The sequence below is a fragment of the Rhinolophus ferrumequinum genome, chromosome 17 (genome assembly GCF_004115265.2).
Source record: "Rhinolophus ferrumequinum isolate MPI-CBG mRhiFer1 chromosome 17, mRhiFer1_v1.p, whole genome shotgun sequence".
Lineage (NCBI taxonomy): Eukaryota > Metazoa > Chordata > Mammalia > Chiroptera > Rhinolophidae > Rhinolophus > Rhinolophus ferrumequinum.
In genome coordinates, this window is record NC_046300.1 from 55,134,511 (window position 1) to 55,151,382 (window position 16,872).

General features: G+C 39.8%; 1 protein-coding gene across 5 annotated transcripts in view; it reads right to left on the bottom strand.

Moving 5' to 3' along the window:
- Positions 1 to 16,872, bottom strand: part of FHIT (fragile histidine triad diadenosine triphosphatase) — a 1,395,299-nt gene that overhangs the window by 1,040,803 nt on the left and 337,624 nt on the right. For 4 of the 5 annotated variants that reach the window (XM_033131625.1, XM_033131622.1, XM_033131621.1 and 1 more), the window contains one exon: positions 1,187 to 1,277. The gene's annotated coding sequence lies outside the window, so the exon portion shown is untranslated. Of the gene's footprint in view, positions 1 to 1,186; positions 1,278 to 16,872 lie in introns of those variants that run through there. The other variant, XM_033131618.1, reaches the window with a different exon arrangement.

A 16,872-nucleotide genomic window follows, 5' to 3' on the forward strand; every position in this document is an offset into this window, starting at 1 on the left:
CTCTGTTCTCCAGATAAACTCTCAGGAGTAACAGGCAGGCGATTCACCAGAGAGACACCAGGCACATAAAGAAGTGAAGATGCCTGCATTTGGTGAGTACTTTGAGAAGACGCAGCAATGTCTCTCAGTCTTACACATTTCAGGGGCAATCCTGCCAGACTTCGTCAACTTTGCATAAACCGGTGGGTTTCAAGTGAGAATGGAAAGAGAGACAAAGGAAGGCAGGGTCCAATGGCCAGTAGGCAGACAACGGAAAGTGGAAAAGGAGATTAGGTCTTGACTGGGAGTGAGAAAAGGAATGCAGTATCTTTGTGTTCTGGCAAATAGGGCAATTCAATACTTATATTTATTCCATGTGCTAAATTGTTTGCTGAGCCCTCAGAATGAGAGATATTGGTAAGGGAGTCAAGACGAGAAGGGGTGATAGAAAAGGAGCATAAACACGTGCGTTCTAGGGAGGGGTTAAGTGAACACAGTCCCCTGCAAACACGCTGGGGAAATTGTACCCCATGAGCTCATTTCTCTCACTTTGTTGCTATTTTTTGAAATGCGTTCTCAAGTTATCCAGCAAAACCATTCAAGGACATATGAAGACAAGTGATTCTTTGGCCCTGCCTTCAAGTCTTTTTATCAGATGTATCCTTCATTGGTCCTAACGTATGCCACTAGGACTCATCCTCACCAATAACAATCCCGTGTCATTTTAAGATACGTTTTGTATCAGAACCATCCTCCTGCTGCTACTAATGTCATGTCAATTGCACAATCATTCTCAAAGCCATGCAAAGCATAATGACTTGACTTTGTATCTGCTTAACCTTACTTTTTACACTTAAAAACGATTAAGTATGTGTAACTGTTTGGGGGGGAGAATAATATAATAGCATGTCAATCAGGTAACAGTTCAGCTACACTTCGTGGAAAGGAAGGTAATGGTTTCTGCAGAAAGTGAAGTCATCACTCCTTTATTTAACTGACATAATATTTATACCCCAATTTAAAAATGGCAGCTACAAATAGAAGTTGAGAGAGGGTAAATTCTCGAAGGGAATCAAGCCCTGAAGTTTTGCCATTTTAAAAGTTCTACTTCATATGTACATAGCAACGTTGCTGCTGTTAGTAGCATGCGGTTGTAGGTCAGTTATCACAAACTCTTTGAAAAAATGTAAAATTAAGTCAACTCTACCTCTCCGACGAGTGCTTCCTCCTGAGAGTGCCGGTGGCAGGATGCACAGAGCTTGTGCAGAGGGTCCAGGCAGGCAGGTGGTCCTGGGTACCTGCACCATGAAAAAGAAATTCCAGTGATTTGGGCCGCCATCTGCACGGCTTCTAGGTACAACTTCCTCATGGACATTCATCACGAATACCAAGTTAGATGACTGCACTGGTACTGCTATGAGGACAGAATAAACGTGCACGTCTCGTTTCTGCAGGTAGTATCATCACCCTGCACAAGAGAGGCTGTGGCTCAAGACTTGCTTCAGAGACTCAGACAAGATCACGTGAAGGAAGTGGCAGGATGGTACCGTGACATTCCATCTTCTTTAGCGTGGTGCAAAAGTAATTGTGGCTTTTCCAATTATTTTTAACCTTTTAATTCCTACTCTCAGACTGCCCTGGCTACATTATCTGGCACCCTTCAGGAGCTGACCCTTCCTGGCATTGGGGCTTTTTGTTTTGCAAAAAGATGAGGCCAACCCACATGTCTGGTAGGAAGAGTACTTCTCCGGTTCTGCAGTGGTCTGTGCCCAATCATCTGGCTGAAGAGTATTTAGTGGGTCACTTTAGTTCCTTTTCTTTGAAACCCTGGTGTCCACAACACTCTGAAGGAATCTGACAATGGAAGGAACATGGGTTTCTCATCCAACTGGACTGAGTTTGAATCCTAGTAACATATTTACTATCTCTGTGTCTTACAGAGCTGCTCAAATTCACTGAGCCTCACCTTCCACCTCTGTCAAATGGGCACAGTAGTATCTGAGGGGTATCTATCAAGAGGGTGTTTTTTCTTAATGAGGATAAGGCACAGTTCCTGGCACACGTTAGGTGCTCAGGCAAAGTAAGAACCCTGTGCCCCACCTTACTTCCAGGGATAACTCCGAGGCAGGGAAGTGACAAGGAGGCCAGAGAGACCTCACTGCCCACAAGTCACTCAGTGACGACGCTCTAAGCCTTCAGCTGGTCGGCTCCTCTCTGCTCTGACCTCTACCTCTGCTTTTCCTTCACTTGACCTTCTTTGAAATATGAGTATCATAATTATAAACACCTATTCATTTCCTAGGATTTTGTTTAAAGGTAATTATTTTCTTTCTTTATCTAAGGGTTTTGGTCCACAGCACGCTGCAGGATCTGCTCAGTGCAGTAACTGACCACCGATAATCATTCATTCAGCAAATATTTACTGAGTTCTGACTCAGGTGTCAGGACTGTTCTCTACAGCAGTAAACATAATAGCCCTGATCCTGCCTTCGTGATGCTTTCACTCTGGCTGGGAAGACAGACAACAGACATAATAAAAATGCAAAATACATAGTTGGTTAAATAATGCCATGCGCTCTGGCAAAACCTAGGGTGGGAAAGGGGATGATGAGTGTTACGAGTTATGGCCTTCCCCTACCCCAAAAAAAAGATACAATGGAGTCCTAAGCACAGCACCTCAGAATGTGACCTTATTTGGAAATAGGATCACAACAGATATAGTTAGTTCAGCTGAGGTCATACTGGAGTAGAATGGGTTCCTACTCCAATATGACCGGTGTCCTTATAAGAAGATGGCCACATGAAGACAGACACACCCAGGGAGAGCGCCACGTGATGATGAAAGCAGAGATTGGAGTTATGCAGCTACAAGCCGAGGAATGCCAAGCATTGCCAGCAATCCACCAGAAGTCAGGAGGAGGCAAAGAAGATCTCCCCGCCAGGTTCAGAGGGCACATAGCCCTGGTGATACTAACGTTTCAGACTTGTAGCCTCCAGAACAGTAAGACAATACATTTCTGTTGTCTTAAGCCATCCAGTTTGCGGTACTTTGTTATGGCAGCACTAGGAAACTAATATAGCGAGTTTTGGGAAATTGTTGCATTTTAAGCATAAAGATCTCACTGAGAGGGTAACATTTCAGGAGAGGGCTCAGTGAGGGATAGACGTGGCTCTGGATGAAGAAAGTTCCAGGCAGAGGGAACAGGAAGTGCAAATGTCCAAGGCAGGAGAATGCTTGGTGTGTTAGAAGAGCACAGCTCAGAGGTCAGTGTGGCTGGAGCAGGGAGGGGAGAGTGGTAGGAGACAAGATCAGATCCATAGCAAGGAGATGGAGGGGAAAGGAAGGAAGGAAAGAAAGAAGGAGGGGGAGGGAAGGAGGAAGGGAGGAAGGAAGGAAGTCCATCACCAGTTCTTTAGTACATTTAAACTGGTCACAGACGGTTGGTTTTTTTAAGGTTGAAACTGAAAACTATGTTTTAATAATCAGTGAGACCATCAGGTCATTCCTTCCAGGTTGGCTCAACTGGGAGGACTGAATTTAGGTTCAACCAGTAGAGGGAACCACTTGTCATTTGGAGCACTGAGCCCTGGGCCAGGAGAAAACCAGACCACCAATCGCATCATCTTCAGCATGTACCAGCGCCTCTGGAACCACAGGAAAGAGGGTACGCACACTTACAGACAAAGTAAACTGAAAGCGTGCCACGGACATTTTTCCAACTTTGCTAAAAGCTTCATTGTAATTTTCTAGAATCAAGGGAACAATATGTTTAATTAGTTCTTCAGCAGACTTATCAATTTTGCTTCTCATATTTCTCTCCTTGAAGCAAGTTTGCCATTAACCTTTTATGTTCTAGGGCTTGAGATTAGATTTTTTTTCCCCTCCAAAATTAAATTTTTGCTTTTAAAAAAAAGTTAACTTTACGATAATTAATTTTTGCCACTAATAATCAAAAGATCCTCTTTGACACAAGGAGGTCATTCTTAAAGACGCTAGAGTCTAAAAGAATGTTCCTCCTCTTCCTGGAGCAAGAATGTGTGAAGGAAAAAAGCTTGCAGGAAAGATCAGTAATTATAAAGTGAAAGCCCAAAAGATGCTTCCCCCGAGTCAATATTGTGCGTTTAAAAATGCCCTATATGTATAATTACTTGAGAGACCTTACAGCCTGGAAGAAGCAGTTAGCCAAGCCCAGAAAGAAAAATCTGGGAAACTCCACATCTTTACATAACTCAGCTGGGAGGCAGAAGGCACCAATTCGAGGCTGGATCTGCCTCAATTGCTTCGCCCATCACAGCCCTAATATTTAAATATAATCCCTTTGTGCGTACCATCCTCCAGATGGGGTTTGAGTTGGTTTCTATCAATAAAACAAACAAAGTAGAAAGGGAACGTTATGAATAAGTTACCAGTGTAAATGTGCTATTTTATGCCTTTGAATTTGGGTGATGATAAACGTGATTCCACACATAGAAATTAGACTTTTCAGAGCTACTACACTGAATCATTTAATTTGTCTGAGTAAGTACTTATAATAATATGGCTGCTCTGCCCTGCAATGAACATTGGCTTTTCAAATGAACAAATGAAGTATGTGATCACTCCTTGTCAATGGAACTGCAGCAAAGGGCTGTGCACCAAGGAAGATGGGTGAAAAAAACAAGCCACTCCAATCCCCCGGAAATGAAAACAAATCATCACATGGCCTCTGGTTCCACAGTTTCTGCTCTTGGCTGGAAACACGGCTGATGCCTTACAATGAAATGATGGCGGACTACAGCTATTTTGCATCGTCAAAAGGTAACTTATCACACTCTTCAGAACACAATCTTTTCATTCCTCCAGATCATATATTGAAGATGATTTAACAAAATAGTAGCATAAGGAGACAATTTTGCATAGTGGTTAAGAATGTGCATTTGAATCCTGGGCTCTACCAACCAAATAAGTGTATGACTTTATCTAAATCATCAATCTTCTTCATGCTCATTTTCCTCATTGGTAAAAGGGGGATAATAACTTTGCCTTCCTCATAAAGTTATGAGAGGAACAATTTATGTAAAGGGCCTGGAACATGGTTAGAATTCAAGAGCAGTTACCATCACTCCTTTTTTATCATCATCGTCACCATCATTATTATCATGTTTAACAGTATCCTCATTTTCATCCATTATCCTCATTTTCATCCATTATCCTCATTTTCACAGTAAAGGAAACCATCAACAAAATGAAAAGGCAACCTACTGAATGGCAGAAAATAACTGCAAATCATATATATGATAAGGAGCTAATATCCAAAATATACAAAGAACTCATACAACTCAATAGCAAAACAACAAACAAGCTGATTAAAAAGTGGGCAGAGGACCTGAACAGACATTTCTCTAAAGCGGACATACAGATGGCCAATAGACTTATGAAAACATGTTCAACAGTCACTACTCATCAGGAAAACGCAAATCAAAACCTCACACCCGTCAGAATGGCTATTGTCAAACCGTCTACAAATAACGTGTGGACGAAGACGGGGAGAAAAGGGAACCCTCGTGCACTGTTGGTAGGATTGCAAATTGGTGCAGCCGCTATGGAAAACAGTATGGAGTTTCCTCAAAAAATTAAAACTAGAACTACCATCCAACAATTCCACCTCTGGGTATTTATCCAAAGAAAATAAAAACATTAATTCGAGAACTTATATGCACTTTTAGGTTCATTACAGCATTATTTACAATAGGCAAGATATGGAATCAAGCTGGATGTCCATCACTAGATGAAGGGATAGAGAAGACATGATACACACACGTGTGCGCAAACATTATTCAGCCATAAAAAAGAATGAAATCTTGCCATTTTCAACAATGTGGATGGACCTTGAGGGCATTATGCTAAGTGAAATAAGTTGGAGAAAGAAAAATACTGTATGATTCCTGCCATATGAGGAATGTACAAAAACAAAAGCAAGCTCGTAGATACAGAGAACACATTGGTGGGTGCAAGCGGTGGGGGCGATGGGAGAAAATGGGTGAATTTTTTTTTTTAGTTTAAATAAATGGAATTAAAAACATTGTTTTAAAGCACAACTCACCACATTGTTTGGTAATTAATTACTTTCATTTACTTAAAGTATGTATTGGCACGATATTAGGGGCTGGGATCCTAAGATGATCAAAATCAAACATGACCTCTACCTCCTGGAAGTTATTAAAGGAGATGGACATGAGTCAAAGACTCCCATGAGGAGTGTATCTTTTCCATCTGAGGGAAGAGCTCTAAAGGGGAAGGAGTAGATCATTCTAGGAGATACTAAAACAAAGGGACTTGAATTAAACTGGAGACCTGCAGGGTGAGAAGGAAGTGAGCCAAGGGTTTTCTAAGGGGAAAGAACACGACGTTCAAAGGCATGGAGCATAGAGTGTGTCTTCATTGTTACTAAAAGTCAGTGCAAAATTGTCCATTGAATAGTTCAGTTTAATTGAACAACTATATACCAAATACCTGCTATGATCCAGGCACTGTGCTGGGCCCTAGGTCACAACAGTAAGCAAGACTGACCCTTGCCCTCACCCTTAGCTCCCAATACCTACCTATTCCCTGTTTGAAAAATGCACTGAAGTCAATATTGAGTTTGTAACCAATAAATTCCACCTTTAGCTTTTAGCCCAAAGAAATTCCATCTGCATGGAAAAATTGTAGTGCTTTCTATGCTAGGACAAGAAATGCTGCATAAACCAAGTAATTCCCTTTCTGCTTTGGAGGCCAGCAAATCTACAACAATTCAGTTCATTCCATGGGCCTAACAACTTATAATTACTGTGTTTCCCTGAAAATAAGATCTAGATGGACGATCAGCTCTAATGCGTCTTTTGGAGCAAAAATTAATATTATAGTAAGACCGGATCTTATACTAATTTTTGCTCCAAAAGACGCATTAGAGCTGATAGTCCGGCTAGGTCTTATCTTTGGGGAAACACGGTAGTAAAGATGGCCTATTGTTAATTGTTCTATTACTTGCATACTACCTTTAATTTAGTAAGTGGCCTCAAATTCTTTGGGGGAATTGGTACAAGAGGGGAAGAAGGGAAAGGAAAAGAGGAACAGGAGGGCAAGTTTATTGAGTCCTGGGCATTGTCCAATGCACCTTTTGCAGTTTTCATGGTAGCAAACACGGGGCTGAATGAAAAGGAGTTAGTAACTTCTGATTGGTGAATGGATAAATGAAGAATACAAAGCTTCCGGATCAACTTGGGTTCAATGATGGGGGAGAAAAAGTGAAACTTGCTTAAGTCTCTCTAATCTCCATTTGAGAGCAAAAGCTCAACAAAAGTAGCTGAAAAGTTCAGCATAATTGTCACTTTAAAGCGGCTCAATAACCAAACAGAAAAACCAGGAGAGAGTACTAAGAAATCTTCAAGGTATTATTAGAGATTTGTTTCAGGGAACAAGGTCCTTATAACAGAACATTTCTCTTTCTTACTCTAGTGCTAGCCAAAACAAGAGAAATGTTGTAGTTTTAACTGACGTCTAAGTAATGGAAAAAGTGTTAAGCTTCTTTATGACAAAAAGGAAATATATTTGCAAGTCTATTTCCTAATGTTGTCTCAGTTATTTTGGGAGCGGGGAAGACTGTTAGTCCTTTTCTTTCAAAATTCCACATTGGGAAAACGAAATTATAATATAATCTATCTGGTTAACTATCAGGAAGTGGGGGAACAATTAGAAGTTTGGAATAAACCTACAGTGTCAGTATTAGAGAACTGTAGAGTTATGTCTTGTTCGTGGTCAAATCCGTCCAATTCACAAGAAAACAACGAAGGTTACATATAAGAAGGTCTTAAAACATCTCAACCTTGTTGTTATTAGCTCAGCCTATTAATGAGATTTTAAAAATTAATCTTCAATCATGAACTGTGTTGATATCACAGCAGTAATATCACAGCATAAGTAGTGTAGCTTTTGCTTCAAGCAGCTGGCTAGGACCAGTTTCAAGATGCTTCATTCTTGTGGCAGGTAGAAAATTAAATCATTTCTGTATTCTCCTAAGACTAAATCATTTCTGTATTCCTAAAAAATTCTTCAGTGCTAATGAGTACACCACTTCCCCGACTAGTGGATAAACTGAAAAGAAAATGATATTAAGTGATGGTATTTGAGGAAACAGTTAAAAGGAGAAACTCAGAAAAATAAGACTGTGAAGACATATAATGAGATTCTCAAAACGGCATGGTAATGGAAGGAGGGAGTCACAGCTGAATAACGTGCATTTTTAAAAGGTAAGTTATTCCTTAAAGCAATTATCAAAATGTGAGAGTTCCTCTCACGGTTCTCAACCTTATACTCTGAAAGGGAACTTCTTATAATTCAAGACTAAGAGAGCCAATTACTTCAGCACCACGCTACATCCTAAATCTCGGGACTTGGCAGTTCAAAAAAACTCTTAGAAAGTGTTCTTATAGAATCTTCACTAACAACTCTGACTTTATAAATGTAGACTCTAAAAGGACGTAGGGAAACTAACCAATTAGACAGCAGAGTAGAGGACAGAGAGCACTGAATAAAAGACCTACCACGTTCAGTTGTACCTCCAGTGCTAACTAGTTCTGAGACTTAGGTCACATTTATAATAAAAATCATAATCATAAAAATTAATAATTACACAGCACTTAGTGTGTCAAGGATTTTCTATTAGGTACTGTATCGACTATAATCTTTAGAGAAATTATCATGATGCCATGTTGGAGAAATGAGTTGAGGAGCTTGTCCAAGACCACCTGGCCCTGAGTGGTGGCGTCGGGATTCTGAGGGGAGCAGAGTTTGCCCCCCTAAAATATGCCTTTTGGGATCTTGATTATTTTAAGCTGGTTATTTTTAAGAAACAAAGACTCCCAAAGACACTTTGATCTTCCCCCTAACTACTAAAAAGAATTTAGATACAGGGCCTGCTTCAAGAACGGAAATACCATCGATAACTATAGTTTAACATGAACTATAGGGAGGAGCCTAGCAAGGCCCATTGGATCCATGTTCTCTAAAACTTATGAGGCAAGACAGAATAATGGAAAAACCTCAGGTTTTAATGTGACTTTGTGGCCCAGGAAAGCAGCTTCTTCTCTAAACCACAGATTCTCAGAAAACACAATTTGCTTACAGGCTGTCATAAGGATTCGAGATAATGCTAGAGCCACTGGCTAGCAGTAAAAATAATGCTAACTAACATTTACATGCTTACTATGTGTCATGCACTAAGCATGTTCACATGTTAAATCATTCAATCTTCACCATGACCTGAAGAATACTATAATTTTTATTCCCATTTCATAGATGAACAAACAGAGGCAGAGTGACTTGACTTAAATCACAGTGACTAACTGCAGATCTGGGATTCCAATCCAGACAGACTGACTCACTCAACAAACTGATACGCGAACGACCTCTGCTATCCCTTAAAGTCTATGCCAGTCTCACCCAGACTAAGATAAACTCAGGAGGCTGAAACAATCCACAAGGATACCCAGAGCCCTGCCTACCTCCAGCATGCAGCAACTTCAGTAGGAACTAGCTGCAGAGAGATGCGTCACATATATCACACACCCAGTATGTGGTTCGGACTTGCTTTTTTCTGTTTCCTGGCTGATGGCTCCCTTCATGTGAATATCACGTTGATTTAGGTTTACTAATGAAAAGAGAGGCTCCATAAACGTCGTTTTTCCTGCTTTCAATGTGGGAGCAATTTAATCGTATTCATTTAAAAAAAACATTTGAATAATTTTTTATTTAAGCCAATATCTAAAAATATTATTTCCACATATAATACAAATTAATATTTAGCTTTCTTATATGAAGCAGTCAAAACTCCAAGTGTGTTTTACATTCACTGCCCATCTCTAATTACGATAACCACATTCCAAAGCCCAGTAGCCACAGGCTGCTGGTGGGTACCATATTGAACAAGGCAGCATAGAATGATGTCTTGAGGAAAGTCCTGGTTGTCGATATTTCTAGGTCTCTTTTCTAGGACTGGTCAAATTCCCCAGAGAAGTGTCTTCCAATCTCCTGCCTCAGGTGTGTAAGCCTTGCTGCCACTGTTTTGGGATTTAAGTATGAGAAAAAGTGGGAGCCCCATTAAGTTCACTTTCACTAAAACACCCTGTTGTCATCTTCGTACCCGTCCTCGGCTATGCCTGGTGACCTCATTTACACACACTGTGGTTCACCAGTTTCAGCCTTCCTCCTGTGGGTGCCGGGTGGAGGGAGGGTGAGAGAGACCGTTCCCAGGCTATGAAGGCTACGTAAGGATTCGGAGGATATAATAGTCACTCATTTTTTTCAGCATCTTTTTAATATTCCCTCACTCCCACAATCATGGATGTACGATGCCTGACCTCTTCTGGAATCACCAATGTTTGACCCTTTCTGGAATCTCAATTTAGATTTCATCTTGTTTTCTCCATCCAAATCAGTTTCTGAACTTTTAAGGCAGCTTCTACAATTATGTTTGTTATCTTCTCCCCTATTCTTTTTGTTGATATTCCTCTCCCCATTTTAATTATTTTTTTAATTGACATAACCGTAGATTCACAAGCAAATTCTTAGAAGAAATACAGAGAGATTCCATGCACACTTTACCTAGTTTCTCCCAATCGTAACATCTTGCAAATGTACAGCACAATAATAACAAACCCAGGATAGTGACATTGATACAATCAAGATCCAGAATATTTCCATCACCACAGAATCCCTGTGTTGTCCTTTTGTAGCCACGCCCGTTCCCCCCCCCCAAGCCCCATGCTTCCTTGTTAGCTCTGACAACCACACATCAGTTCTCCATTTATACGATTGTGTCGTTTCAAAACTGTTGTATAAATGGAATCATACAGTATGTAATGCTTTGGGATTGGCGTTTTCCCCCCTCAGCCTAAATCTCTGAAGATTCAGGCAAGTACCTGCGTGTATCAGTGAGTCACTTCTGAGTAGTGCCCCATGGCATGGATGTACCACTTTGTGATTACCCATTCATTCACACAGTGAAGGGTGTCTGGGTTGTTTCCAGTTTGGGGCCATGACAAATAACGCTTCTATGAACACTGATGTACATTTCTTTTCTTTCTTTGAGCTAACTTTTCATTTCTTTGTGCTAAATGCCCAGGAGTATGGTAAAGTACATGTTTAGTTTTATAAGAAACTGCAAAACTATTTTCCAGAGTAGCTGTACCATTTTACATTCCCACCAGCAATATATGAGCAATCTAATTTCTCTGCATCCTATTTTTAATTTTAGCCAGTCTGATAGGTAGATAGCCATATATCACTGTGGCTTTAATTTGCATTTCCCTGATATCTAATAATGTTGAACATTTTATTTTTGTTTGCTTTCTTTTTGTTCTCTCTGGTTTGTGTTTTTCCATTTTCTTTATCCTGCCTTCTTGTAGGCAATTTGAACATTTTTTTGAATTACACTTTGATTTATCTAACGTGTTTCTGAGTCCATCTCTTTGTATAACTTCTTTAATGGTTGCTCTAGGTATTACCTTATATATTCATAAATTATCACAACCTATTGGTGTATTTTACAAGTTCTAGTGAAGTATGAAAACCTTACCTCCTCTTATGTACCTTTAGCATCTCCTATTTATAGTATAATTATCATAAACACTTCCATCTTTTGCATCCATAGCAGAGTATTGTAATTTTTGTTTCAGTCTTCCAACATAATTTAGAAATCTCAAGAGGAACAGATAAGTCTATTGCATTTATCAAGATTTTTGTTTACTGTGCTTTTTCTTCTTCCCCGGTGTTCCAGGTTTCCATTTTTAAAAAAGTATTTCCTTTCTGTTATCAATTCTTTTGAGTAGGTCTGCTAGTGACAAACTCTGTTAGTTTTGCTTCATCTGAGAATATCTTGACTTCCCTTTCACTCCTGAACAGTATGTTCACTCGTTATAGGGTTCTGAGTTGACTATGGGTTGACTGTTACTTTCATTCAGTACTTGAGAGCTTGAAGTTCCTGAGTCTCGGCAGAAACTCAAAAATAAGACATATATGGAGAGCTAAAAATACATATATAATAAACCGGATCCTACTGAGTTGAAATGTCACCAGGCTACATGGAACTCTGATTCTGCCAGGAAAAACAGACTTGTAAAAAATAATTACAATTACATGTGAGAAATGCAAAAATACAGGTACGTACTGGTTGTGGTGCTGACACAGAAAGAGTGAGTGGCACTGTTTGGGAGAATCTGCAGAAGTTTCTCAAAGGATGTGTGCGAGCTGCATGTTGAAGGTTAGGTAGTAAAAGTAGTTGCCAAGCAGAGGGGGAAACATATTGCAAAACCCCTGAGGGAGGAAGTAAAAGTGGCACATCTGGGAAATGATACAAACTAATGGCTGGCTGAAGTACAGGACATCTATAGAAGGGAGGTGACGTGGGAAGACAGGTAAGGGAGGGATGCTGGAGGCCGTCATCCTCCACCAAGGAGTTTAGACCTTATCCTATGTGCCACAGGAAGCTGCCAAATGGATGAAGCTAGGGAATATTCATAGCAATGATTGCTACTATTACACCTTTTTAAAGTAGCTTATCACTGAATTATGAATGTTATCTTTACCTTAATATGTACCAAAATTTAGTTTCTGTACTGGTAGGATGTGCTAGTGGTCAACAGAAACAGAAGACTCAGCTGAGTCCTTGCCTTCTACACTCCATTTTAACACGCTCCACCCTGCCTGACGAATGATTTCAGTGTCTCTGTGGTCAATGAATGAAGCAGCATGGAATGAGATCATGGCTAGATGGCAGCACACTAAGGGAAGTGTTTCAGCTTTCCTGGAGCTTTGAATTCCCTGGCTTTTGTCAGTTTTTGTCAAAACATTAACATTACTTAATGTATATTTTACATTATTTACTAAATGAAAAATTTCCAATGCCAGCGGCTGAGAAAAAATAGCAGATTTATGCACCACCTGTGAAGTTCCCTCTCAGAACTCCAGAAATGCCCAAGGGACCTTCAGAGACAGGCTCCACTGCCCCGTGCCCATGTATGATGATGCTTTGCCCAGCCACATACCCTCCTCTCCACTATGAGCATCTAAGTGCATTCTAGAATGGAGATGAAATTCTTGTCTGGCTTCGCATAGGTGGGTACCACTGGTTATAACTGCTGTAGCACTTCTCGTGAAAAATGATTTCAGAAAGGGTAGAAACAAATAAAGAGGAGAATAAAAGATCTTCCTATGAAAACATAAGTGCTTTAACCACGGCCTTATTTCCTTTTCATTCCAATAATGAAAAAGCAATGTCATATTGAATGCCACTGAAGTATATATACTTAAAAAGGGTAAAAGTGGCAGGCTTTATGTTATATATGCTTTTCCACACACACACACACACACACACACACACACACAAATATTGTCAAAGGAAACAAAGACGAAAGAAAGAAGAGGCATGGAAAAAGTGCCACATGCATGCTGCCTCTCAGAGGCAGACCTCAGCCCTGCCTAGGACAGGAGAAAGGCAAGACACACCTGCGTACTTAACCTACGTTAGACCTGATGGTGAAGGTGCTTCTGTTGGGTTAGGAGCTCTCTGGCACTCAGTGTTCTTTGAAGAAAAACTATTCTTCAGAGTTTGATAGCCTTGAAAGAAATGTCAAACTTTTTTAAAAAGAAAGAGAAAGTATGAACATTTCCATGGAAAACGAAGATGTGAACTGGAATGTTAACAGACAGGAAGTAAAAAGCCAAAACATCATCACCTGTGTAGGCTGATGCACCTCAGAAGGGAAGAATTTTGCTTGCATTCCTTTGCCATTAAAGATAATTTTCTTTAAATTCCCATTTCTGTTATGGTGTGTCCACTGTTTTCTGTTTTGTCCGTATGGCTGCTGTTCTAAAATAAGTTAATTTTATGAATATAAACCAGAATCTATATATGTTCTAGTTCCATGATCTTTGGTAAACTTGGCAATTTGAATGGATCAATCCTTTCCACAAAGTTCCCTAATTGTGAGAAAGTGTCCCTTGAGAAAACACTCACCAGTCTTGATAAGTACTGAAATCCCTTCCTACCTGAAGCTTGTTAATTAAATTTCAAAGGTTAAGTCAAGGGAGAAGAACACAAACCAACCTGGGAATTTGCTTTTCTGAAATATGCATAGTAGCTGTATTTATTTAGAATTGATCTGTAGTCTTCCCTCTATTCTCCATGTAGCTTTTTATTTCTCCTCATATCCTTCTTAACATCTTTTTCCACACTGCCTTGAGTCCTCTTTCATACAGTTATGCTACAAACTGTACCTGAATTATGTTCAACTAAGCAGAGACTGGCATTTTCTGTAGAAAACCTAAGACCTATCAGAAGCGATCTCCCGAATTTTTGCCACTAACATGACATGACTTTACTGAGGGAACCATTTCATATATGCAATATTCAATATGTGGTCTAATAGATTTGTGTAAGACGCCTAAGATTAAACAAACACAATTACATGAGTTATTATCATAGTATCGTGCATACATACTACACTTGATAAAAAGAAAAAGAAAGAAAATTTCATTGTCTTCATTGCAAAAGTCTGTTACCGATTTTCACTTTAGACTCTACTGGTCTTTACCCTCTTTTGTTTTGGGTCTTTATTCTATCTAGAAACCCAAAACCCATTTCTTCTTCATATGTACTAAGTGGAACCTTAGAATCTCTTAAGGATCCAACAGATTTGTGGATACTTAACTATTGTGTTATAAATGGTCTCGTTTAGAAGAAACGAAAGTTAAGATTGCAGCAGTAAAGGACCAGCTGTCAATCTACTATACAAATTCCTGTTGAAAAGTAACTACATGCATTGCGTATGAACATAATTTATTAGGACAATTAGAACGCATCCTTGTTGTTTTTTAATTAGATTATTCCCTGTTCTGGTAATTACACCAGACAAGAGAGAATAATAGTTTCAGGATTTTAAGATCATCTGTAGACTATGTGGAAAGAGAATGATCAATAATGGTAATCTACTGGAACACTTAAATTCCCAGAAAGAGATCTTTTATCATGAGCAATCCTTTGTGTAATCAGCAGTATTTCTCAATGTCTATGCTCATCTTTCCCCAGTTGAAAAGTAAAGATGCTGACCAATAGCAGACATTCATTATTCCACTGCTAGAAACCTGGGCAGGTTGAGTCACCTCTGGCCTTTAGTGGCTCAGACATCGCTTCACTCCTTTGCAAAATGCCAACGAAGAACCGCAAATGAAGGATTTAAGATTCCATGCAGAGCAGCACAACTGGCGTCTGAATGTCTAACAGAAAGAAGACAAGATTTTGACGTTTTGCTCCTAGGTGAGGAATCATAAACATCCTAAATTTAAAAATATATTTGAATAGATGAAACTTTTCTTATAAATGAGAATACAATTGAATATTTAAAAATTGATAACTGGCGACATTTCTATACTTGAAGATATTACTTGCAGAAATTAACTGTATGACAGGGAAGCCGCTGGCTTTCAGGAATGGGCTGGAGCCTTTACATGGACGTTGAATTACTGTCTCTGGTTTTATGTTTTAGATACCACAGGGAATTCAAATACTCCAAGGCCTCTCCCATGCCCTATGCAACCATCATCAAGCATGCTAGGAAATCCTAAACAGCAGGTCCCAGGACTCCTAGGATTCAGAATCTCTAAAAAGTCACGAGTTGACATATTCTTCAAGGACCACCCCATGGTTAAGTGGAGTGGGTGCTAGGATACATAGAGTTGACACCAGTGAATCTGAAGTTCTGTACAGCAACAGGCAACATAAATTTCCCACCAGGAGCCCAGATTACAGGAATCTCAGCCTTATTGTTGACGTGTCTGCCTCAGTCAATGCAAAGTCGTAATGAGACCATGTCTAGACAGTATTGATCTCCTACCAGAAAAAAAATAATTCAGAGTGTGACTTCTTTTCTAGCTTAGTCCAAATGACGCCCAAATCAGGATCATTTATTTACACATTCTAGCACTCTCCCTAACCAGAGATATTTTATCACCTAGGCACCCAAGGGCACACTTAGTTTTCTTTTCAAGGTATATATGAAATTTTTGATATTCAAATAGCAAAAAATAAAGTTACTTATGCCTATTAAATAATATAGAGAAATTAGATGAGTTTTTATGTATCTTTTTTACCTTGCTAGGCAAAGAAGACAGACCTTTTAAAAAAAGAGATCCACATATGCTGAAAGGATGAAAACTCCAGGTGACGTGGACAAAATGTGTAAAGGAGAAATCCTCAGCTTAAGCCTTCTGAAAGATTTTCCATGCAGCCGGGTAGTTTAGGAGCAGAGGCATCCCGACAACTTTGCTCTCCATTCCAGGTGGCAATACGTGGTTCTCCATAGAAGCACCTCTTTAAATTGTCTAGGGGTGCTGCTAGGAACTTAGAGCTCCCCGCTACTCTGTTCTCAGACTAGTAGATTCATGAGGCAGAAAGAATACTATGCTAGAGGCATCAAAGATCTGCATTTGAGAGCCCTGTAGTCAGGCATTCCAAAGCCAGGCTGAGAATGGGGTATGCCCCAGCAAATCAGGAAGAAGGTAATATGGAAGGGGTGGCCGGTTAGCTCAGTTGGCTAGACCATGGTGCTAATACCGTGTGTCCCGAAAAATAAGACTGGGCCTTATATTAATTTTTGTTCCAAAAGACACATTAGGGCTTATGTTCAGGAAATGTCATCCTGAAAAATCATGCTAGGGCTTATTTTCTGGTTAGGTCTTATTTTCGGGGAAACATGGTAACACCAAAGATGACAGTTCGATCCCTTCATGGGCCACTGTGAGCTGCGCCCTCCTCAAAAAAAAAAAAATTAAACAAATAAAATACACGTAGGGAGTTAAAAAGCTTCCCCGGATATGTG